Consider the following 9,963-nt stretch of genomic DNA (forward strand, 5'->3'; position numbering starts at 1 on the left):
CACGGGCCATGACTATACTACAACACATGTGCAGCGTTTTTGCTTTTCTGAAAGCCACAGAGAGAATCCCTGGTCATCCCCCTCTTCAACCACACTCAGAAAATTCCACACCTAACTGTTCTCTAAGCTGTAGAACATTCGATACCTCTAGCTTTCTAGATCCATGTGCTAATGTCTCAGGTTTAACAATAATATCCAAAAGACTCTTGTATTCTATTTAAGAAACAAAGCTATTTTTCTGCAGAGTTTAGCTGCAGTGGTTCTCAACCTGTGGGCCACAACCCCTTTGGCAAGCCCCTCTCTCTCTCTGAAAATATTTCCATTATAATTCATAATAGTAGCGAAATTATAGTTATGAAGTAGCAACAAAGTTTTATGGTTGGGGTCAGCACAACATGAGGAACTGTATTAAAGGGGCGCGGTATTAGGTTGAGAACCACTGGTTTAGGGTCAAACGTGAATACACATCAAAATCACCTGCATGGTTTGTTGATGCATCTGTGAGGGCTTTTCTCTCAGAGGTTCTAATTCAGTTACGTCTAGGGTGAGAAGCCTCTTTTGTTTTTCTGATGGTGCTGATGCTGCCAGGCTGGGACCCTCACTTTGAACTGCTAAGTAGGGATGTAGATGGAAAGGGATGATGGCCAGAGCTGTTTGAGAGCTTCCATCCAACACACATCTGTAAATGCATTTCCCAAATTCGTTGTGTTCCCCCAAACCAAAGCCCATCTCTTTTCCTGTAGCCACTCCTCCATGAGGAGGCTCCTGTAGTTAGTTATCAGGCGCCACACGGGCATCCCATGAACTCCTTGTCCTCTCTGGTACACCTTGACTTGATATTGGATTGCTTTTAAACTCTCAGCTCCTCTTATCGTGTTGCTGTGACACTATCAGTTCAGGCGCTAACACAGAGAGCTCAGCCATCAGTCGCTGGGCGGGAAACCACGGCTCTCCCTTCTCTTCTACCACGGGTCCTGGTGCTTTTCAAATTGGGAAATTAAGTCTAAAACCAAGACTTCTCAAATTCACAGCCCTTTAGAAGCCCTCCCAGGCATAATCTGCCCACCTGTCTTCATCACAGCTGCGTTAGGTGGACCCTCTACAATTGTACATCAACGATTTAACTGCAAACCAATTCCTTAGAAGAAACACAAGGAGCCACCAGGACGCTTACTGTTTGTGGAGGATTTCGAGGAGTGTCTTTGGAGCTGTGCGGCCTTCTTCTCACGCCCTTCTCCTGCATGCTTTGCTGCCTCGGGAGGCTCAGCCTCAGCCCAGGAGAGGCAAGAGGCCTTTCTGGTCAAGGGAAGTGATTCAATTCCAGGACAGTTTTCAAACTGGTGGCCATAACACCTGTCATTCTCTATGAAATTCAATAATGTGGTTTTAGAAAGAATAGTTTTTATTTATTTATTTATTTTTTTGTACTTTTTTTGTTTTTGTTTTGTTTTTGTTTTTTTTAGTTTTTATTTTTAAGTTAATAGTTCTGCCTCCCAAGGATGATGGAGCGAGTGGGCGGTTTGGGGCAGGGAGTGTAGCCTTGGTTTAAAGGGTAAGGATATAAATGGAAGCAGATGTGTATCAGGCTGGGCCTGCTTCAGCAGGTGAGGGCCATCAGGGTTAAAACAGTGACACCCCCATCCCGGGAAACCCCATCCAGTCTTCCTTCCCCGTTCTCTGATTCTAATGCCCAGGAAGAAGTTAAGGGATCAGAGAACATGATACTTCAAGATGAATCTCAGATATTTGCCTTCGGCCTGGTGGGGAAACCCAGTTCTAAGGAGCTTATCTTCCATCTCAGATGGAGGTGAGGCCAGAGGAACCCAAATGAGGTGGAAGATGATTTAATCTAAGGGACAGATAGCATGTGTCCCACGTGAAGTGGAGAAGTTGCTACAGCAAACCTTATGAAGCTGTGTGAATTTTTTTAATACAAAGGAAATTTCCTTAAACATGTGTGTGAAGGGTCCTTCTTTGGCTGGATCACACACAGAATCAAGCCCAAACTATGCAGAGGCTCGATGACGTAAGCCATAGTCACCGCAGTGTCAACTGGTCTTTCTTGCTGAAATCTTGAGTGCCGAGGATAGGGACATGAGGGCATGTTTATTTATTGGTTCTTGGAGTGAGAGTGAGTTCAGGTGTAGTGGCACTTGCCTGTAACTGCAAGACTTGGAAGGCTAAGGAATGAGGTCCTATATAGTGAATTCTGAGTCAGCCTGAGCTACATAATGAGACCCTGTTTCAGAAAAGCCAAGCTAGGACTGGAGAGATGGCTTACTGGTTAATAACGCTGACTGCTTTTCCAGGAGGACCAAGATTCAATTTTCTGCACCCGCACTGGGGCTCACAACTGTTTGTAACTCCAGTTCTAGAGGTCCCAAAAGCTTCTTCCTGTCTCCATAGCCTGTAAGTGGAGGTATGTAGGCAAATACTCACACACATATGATTTCAAAATAATAATAACAAATAAACATAGGCATATTTATTTCCCCCAAAAGGACATGATAGATGTTACCTAAAGCCTTGCTACTCTGAAGGCCCACGGACCAGCAATATTCATGTCTCCTTGTCCTGGAACTTGTTAGAAATTCAAGATCTCAGAATCAGACTCCACATCTTTCCAAGGCTCCCAGGGGATTTGTAGGATGTGAGAAGTTGAGACTCACCGCCTGGGAACAAGGATAGCTTATAACTTGGTCCTACTTATCAGTCTATATGAGGACCGGTTTTACTGCTCAGTAGCCCCTTGGCTGGAAAGCTCTTCCCCAACCTGCCTTGGGGTCAGTGACTGTGTCTTGTCTGTTGTTCGTCAGAGTCCCCTCGTAATCAACAGACTTGTAAAGGGAACAAGTGACTAATTGCACATAATGATTCTATGCAGAGTGTAGAATTTGGATGTGACCACCTTGAGTTTTCTCCTGTCCTACTGGTTTCTGAATCCAGCCCAGTTATAATAATGCTAACCCATTCATGTCTTCATATGTACATACAGGTTGTTCTTTTGCAAACTGCTGGCCCAGTACTTGTGGGAGCCATGAGTGTGTCTCTGTATAGTTTGAAGCAGATGTTTGCCCTTTGCTAGGTAGTGTCCACTATTCCCTTTCCTGTTCACACTCTGGTGCCCCAACCCTGTGCACCTGTCACTGCAATAACACTGCAATAAGGCTTCCTCTCCCAAGGGAGGCCTTGAGATTCTTCAGAGCCACAGACTCTTCCAGGTCTGTCATTTGATTCTCTATGATCTGGCCCACTGTGTGCTGTCATAAGCGGCTCGCCTGGGTGTGCACCTACTCATTAATTCTTAGGAGGTTCTTCAACCACAACTCCCAGGATCCTCTTCCAACCTTCAACTCTCGGTACAGCCCACAGACTTTACTCTGTGTTTCTCTCTTGGCCTACTTCCCCTCGCACAGGATCCTTTCTATGGTGATCTCTGGACAATACTTCTACCCCGGATTCCCCACTTAGGCCCTAGAGCTTGATGGCTATCACAGGACCACACCTACAAGCACAACACTTGGGAGCCTAAGAAAGAAAAAGCCCAGTTCAAGCCTAGCCTGGGCGAGGAAGATATTGCTCACACAATTCTTTTCTTTCTTTCTCTATCACTTAATTCCCTGACCTCCCGTTGAAAAGGTGTCTATCCAAAGTCAGGTTCCTCTGAGTCCTTTATTTATTTATTTTTTTCTAGACCCCCCCAACTGTGGGCTAAACTTGGCCTGTTTACCTCACTCTTACCAAGAATTCTGCTGGTCATTTCAGCAGAAGTCATGTCTCTCTGTTGATGCCTGATTTAATTCCTTATCCTTCTGCCCTCAATATCACCCAGACTGCCTCCTGCAAAAATCCAATTGAGCCTTTGAACAAAGAACCCTCTAGACTGGATGTTTCCTCTCAGTGATTTTCCACTCACAGACATCGAATCTGCCCTTTGACTACGTCTCTTCCTATCCTTATTGTATCTGGACTTGAGCCCAGTCTCTCCCCCCCCCCCCCCCCCCCCCCCCCCCCCCCCCCCCCCCGTTACGACGTCCAGATTCTAATAGTCCCTTCATTAAGTGTTCTTTGTCATCTATGACTAGTGTCAGGAATATTATTTTCTTTTCCAGTACTGGAGATGCAATCGGAACCTTGTACATGCTAGGCAAGTGCTCTTCCACTAAGCCTCATTCCCAGCCCTAACAGTGATTTTTTTTTAAACAGGTGAGATAAGATTCAATAGTTGTAAAATGCGTTATCTGCCGAAGCCTTTGGAACAGTATTGGTGTTGGGGGCTGAGACCCCTGGCCCCTTTGCCTTTTTGGCCTGCCTCAGACCCTTTGCCTGCTGGAGTGAAGTGAGCAAAACAACTTGTTTACCTGTGCCTGCAGCTGCTCTGAGCACGAGGCCTTGATGGCAGGAGAGTGGGTTCTGGTGGGCCTGCAACTGAAAGATCCCGAGAGCTAGGGTGTGGCCAGAGCCCAATATAAGCTGCCCCTGAGCACAATAAAGTTGGCATCCTTGTATCAAGGATGACCCATGTGTCTCTGTCTGTCTGTGTGTGTTTTTAAGTCTTCAGCTTAGTTCCTGGCTCACGCTACATATAGGATCCTAGTATAATGCTTATTGGCCTTTCAAATGCACCCCTTTGCCTGGTTGGGATCAACATAGAGCCTAGGAGTCTTTATTTATAACAAGCTTTACAGTGCCCTGGGTGTTTTATGCACCCCACTTTGATTATTAATACCACTCCTTGGAAGCCTTGATTTCAAAGCCCTGGTTACATTAGTTTTCCCAATAACATACATGGAAGCTTTTAAATTTTTCTATTGTTTTTGTGGTTTATCTAACACTCACTTACTAAATTAGCTTATTTGTTTTTGACTTCTCCATCGGTGTATGTATTCTAGGAACCACAGTCACCTCAGTCTCCATTTTTATAATAGTTTATTTTGTGTGTGTGTGTGTGTGTGTGTGTGTGTGTATGCCGGAGGCTTTGGAGGTCAGGAGGGGGTGTTGGATCCCTGGATCTGGAGTTTTAGGCACTTGTGAGGCACCATGTGGGTGCTGAGAACAGAACCCAGGTCCTTGGCAAGAGCAGCCAGTGCTCTTAACTGCTCGGTCAACATTTTATTCCCAGTACTGAACACAAATAGTAAAGTCATGTGGAAGTCAGGGACGAGAAGAGACGGCATCTCTCTAGCAGAAGAAATAAGATGAACTCTAAGGCAAGTGTAAGGAAAGCCACTGGTTTGTGCTGCTGAACCTCCAGACTCAAGGACCTGATCAGTGGTTCTGGAAGTAGATGAGGGAGCAGGAAACTTGGCTGAAAGCATTTAAGAGGCGCTTGGGCCACACCCATCCTTATCCCTTCAAGGAAGGGATTGACATTTCCTTGCAGAGGAATGAAGTATACCTTCTCATATTCTCTTGGTTCTTGGAGTGTGGGCATTTTAAACTTTTCTGCCTATGTGTGGTTGCGTTTGTTTTCATTCGACAGGCCTCGGTTTAAATAAGGTTTCCATTGAGAGGTTTTCTAGGTTGTCGTATTTAAAATAGGACCCGTTTGTTTCTTCCTCCTTAGCTAAGTCCCTTTTTCATGAATCCAGTCCACTGAACATGGCGTGGCATGAAAAGAAGTGTTTTTGCTCTGGTATGGTGGCCTCATCTGTCATTCCAGCACAAGGAAGGCTGAAGGAGGAGGGTTGCTATGGGTTGAAAGCTCATAGACTGGGCCACAGCCAGCTCGTCTCAACAGAAAGCACTAAGGCTATAGCCCAATAGGTGAGTGCTAGCAGCAATCAAACTCCGGGTTCCATCCCCACTACTGCATGAGGCAAGTGTGCTGGCCCGTGCCTTAGTACCATGCACTTGAGACTCGGAGGCAGGATTGGAAGCTTGAGACCCTCCTTGGCTACATAGGAAGTCTGAGGCCAGCCAGCAATGCATGATTCTCTGTATACATATGCACATTTGGACACACGTACACGCACACACATACACAGCATATTTAAAGAGATGAAAGAAACAGAAATCCTTTCCTCCGTGTACCTACCCTTCCCTCCTTCCTTCCTTCCTGCTTCCCTGTCTCTGTCTCCTCCCACCCCACCCACCTGTCTCCTTTCCCATCATTCAGGAGGCTGAAGCGGTACAGTTATGTAGTCCAGACAGCCTGGGCTACATAATGAACCCCTATATCTCTCGCATGAATAAGTAATGTGTGCTGACTTGTCCCATCCAGGAGGCTGAGGCAGGGAAGTGGCCGTGGGTTTGAGACCAATGAGGGCTATATAGTGAGGTTTAGGCTAGCCTGGGCTTCAAAGTTGAGACCCTGTCTTAAAACCCAACAAAGCAATAAATAGATGAACAAATATTACAATTAAAAATAAATATGTAAATAAAGTGTGAGCTAGATTAAGTAGGACGTAGTAGACGTCTGTGCATTTGTTTGCTAAGAATACCACGGAACAGGGGGTGGGTAGCTGAGGTCAAGGTCCTGGATGAGGTGGGATCTGCTTGCCCCTGCTTGTAGGCGACCTTCTCCCATGGCTGTCACTTGGTCTTCTTAGATTTCCTAACAAAGTCACATTCCAAGTTCCAGGCAGCTCTGACTTCAGCAGGTGAATTTCATGAGGTCACAGGTTAGCCCTTAGCCACCTGGACTGCTTCAAATGCTGTATTTATCCATATTTATCCATGCCTCGTCGTCCCAAGCCTAGCTTGTACTCAGAGACGATCTGCTGTTGACATTTCTTAATAGCTCCCGTGTTTCGTCCTGTATAAGACATTCTGCAGCTTCTCCCTCCTGCTGGAAACAAATGCTTCTGAATGTACTTCATATGAGCTTCTACTGTAACACTGTATCTTATCGTAATGTCAACTTCTGCCTTCAAACTGTATTAGAAGATCCCAAGGCACAGATAAATATTTAAATTATTCTTTGCTGGTGTGCTGTAGTGTGGCATTTCAAATGCATTTTAATAAATAAAGATTGCCTGAAGAAAGATCTGTGAGTAAAACAGTCCCACTGGCCAGCCTTACAGGCCAGATTATGGCAACACACATCTTTAATCTCAGTAGCCATAATGACACACACCTTTAATTCCAGTAGCCATACTAGTTGCCATAGAAACTGGGTGGTGCATGCCTTTAATCCCAGTCCTAGAGAGCCATATAAAATGGGGGAAGACAGCTCTCAGATGCAGTATCGTTCTGAGATTCCTGGAGGCAGGATCGCCATTTCAGTCTGAGGTTGAGGTAAGATCCAGTAGCTGGCTATTTTGCTTTTCAGATCTTCAAGTTGAACCCCAATTTTTGACCCTGAGTGTTCATTTAATCATGCTTCAGTGTTCTGGATAGTTTTATGTCAACTTGACACAGGCTTAAGTCATCTGAGAGGAAAGAGGATCAATTAAGAACATGTTTCCATCAGATTGGGCTATAGGCAAGCCTGTAGAGAATTTCTTAATTATTGATTCATGGGGGAATTTCCAGCTCATTGTGAGTGGTTCCATTCCTGGGCTGGTGGTCCTGGGTTCTATAAGAAAGCAGGCTGAGCAAGCCAGGAAAAAAAATGAATCAGTAGGCCACATCCTTCCATGGTTGTCTCTGCACCAGCTTCGGCCTCTGGTTCCCTTCAGTGATGGACTATGATGTGGAAGTGGAAGTCAAATAAACCCTTTCCTCTCCGTGTTGCTTTTGGTCATGGTGTTTTATCACAGTAACCCTAACTGAGATAGTTGGTGAGGTGGATCAGTGGCCCTGAGTTCAAACCCTGGGACCTACATGCTGGAAGGAGAGAACCAATCCCAGAAAGCTGTCCTCTAACCTCCAAACATGTACCATGGCATGTATGTACCTGCAAACAGATAAATATGTTTAAGTTATTCTTAAATATTCATATTTGATATTAATAGCAACCATCTATTGATGACTGACTACATCAGACTCTGTGGGCATCATTTATATGAGTGGTTCTTAATCTGTGGCTCGTGACCCCCACAGGAGTCACATATCAGATGTTTACGTTATGATTCATAGCAGTAGCGAAATTACTGTTATGAAGTAACAGCAAAATAATATTATGGTCGGGGTCACCATAACATGAGGGACTGTATTAAAGGGTCGCAGCACTAGGGAGGCCGAGAACCACTGATCCACATCTCGTGACTGCCCTGCAAAGCAGGAACAGAAGCCATACAAGTCAAATGACGAACTTGTGCCGGAGAGCGCATAGGAAACAAGTGACTCACTTAAATCCCAACTTTTTAGCCATCATGTGTTACTGTTGCCATGGCCGTTCTGTATCTTCTAGCTGTAAACAGAACGCACACAGTAGATACATACAAGAACTTAAGACGAAGCCAGCTGAAAAGTAGCCCAGCCAATTGTTATGATGTCAGCCTTTCTATTTAAAAGTTCTTGTCACTGGTGAACTATTTTCGGTCTGGATTACTGTGACTGGAGTAACAGATGTGTGACCAAGGTCTTCTTCATTCCCACATTAAACAGCATGTGCTTCCAACCAAAAAGTCATCTTTGCCTTGCTGTGCATTTCGGGTCTTGTAACAGCTTTAGGCCAAGCTCATGGCCTGTTTTCCGGATGGATTTCTCAGCATGCCAATCAATAGCATAACAAGCCTTCATTGGAAGATGTAAATAAAATAACCATGAGAGAGATGATTTAAGATGGGCAGTGGTGGCGCATGCCTTTAACTCTAGCATTTAGGAGGCAGAGGCAGGTGAATCTTTGTGAGTTTGAAGTCAGCCTGGTCTACAGAGTGAGTTCCAGTACAGTTCCAGTACAGTTCCAGTACAGAAACCCTGTCTCAAAACACAAACACACACACACACACACACACACACACACAGAGATTCTTCGAGGTCGTTAATGAATACATGTGTGTTCACCTATAAACACAATGCCGAGTAGGTAGACTTCAGCGTGGCGTGTTGCTGCACGGCGGAAGAGCAGGCAGGTTGTCCTTGGTTGTGACCCATTGTTGGCTCTGTGACTTCAACACAGGTCTAGACCTAACTTGTTCTGCTTAGAGCTTTCATAACATTCTGAGTAATAAGACCTTAGAATTTATGTAAAACAGGCTTAAGTCTGTTGAAACGCTCCTGTATTATTTAATGGCATAATACATTTCATCAAAATGAATAAAGTTTCTACGTTTTTATCTTCAGCATTCCAATATAATTCTTATTCTAATTCAAAGTTAAGGTTTTTTTTTTTAATTTTAGTTATTTCCTTGGTCTGTTGCAAACGATTTCTTTCTTCCCTTCACATTAGTTTTCAGAACACAACTCTCTCCAGGTGCCTTTGTTCATACTTATAACATTTTTTTTTTTATTGCTAGAGCATTTTCTTTATCCTTTTATGATTTCTCTTGATCCAAGGTCCTGTCTAGCTCTGACATCTTGTGATTCTAAGGTGCCCCATGATGAAAGCTGTGTTTGAAACTCTGGGCTTGTCAAGCTCAGAAAGAATAGAAGGTTGTGGAGGCGGGCAGGACAGCCAAGGACTGGGACTGTTCTGCTCTTCAGAATTGGCGCAATACCTTAAAACAGCGCGTGCCTGGGCTCCTTTTTATTTACGGGGCTGTAAATCCAGAAAGCAGTCTGCTCTTCAAGAGCACGTCAAGATTTTCTCCTCCCCAGGGACTGTCTCTATGTGCTTTTGTTCCTGGAGTCTTTAGGCTCTAAGCCTGGCAGTCCTAATGAGCTGCTCTCAGCTCCCCGTCTTCAGCACGGCAATTCATGAGACAAGTAATAGTGAAAAGTAGAGATCTATCCAGTGAGACAGAGAACAGAGAGGCCTGGTGGCTTGGAAGTCCATCTTCGGGCCCTGACATGGGATTTAGGGTTGACTAGAAGACAAAGGCATGCTGTGATTAAGCAGGGCTCACTCCTCCCATCACCCCCATTGTTGTTTTGGCTCTGGCTCACACGGCCAGTCCTGCCTGCAGTCAGCATTGT

The sequence above is a fragment of the Alexandromys fortis genome, unplaced genomic scaffold, assembly GCF_014885135.2.
Source record: "Alexandromys fortis isolate MF-2015 unplaced genomic scaffold, M_Fortis_MF-2015_v1.1 scaffold_36, whole genome shotgun sequence".
NCBI lineage: Eukaryota > Metazoa > Chordata > Mammalia > Rodentia > Cricetidae > Alexandromys > Alexandromys fortis.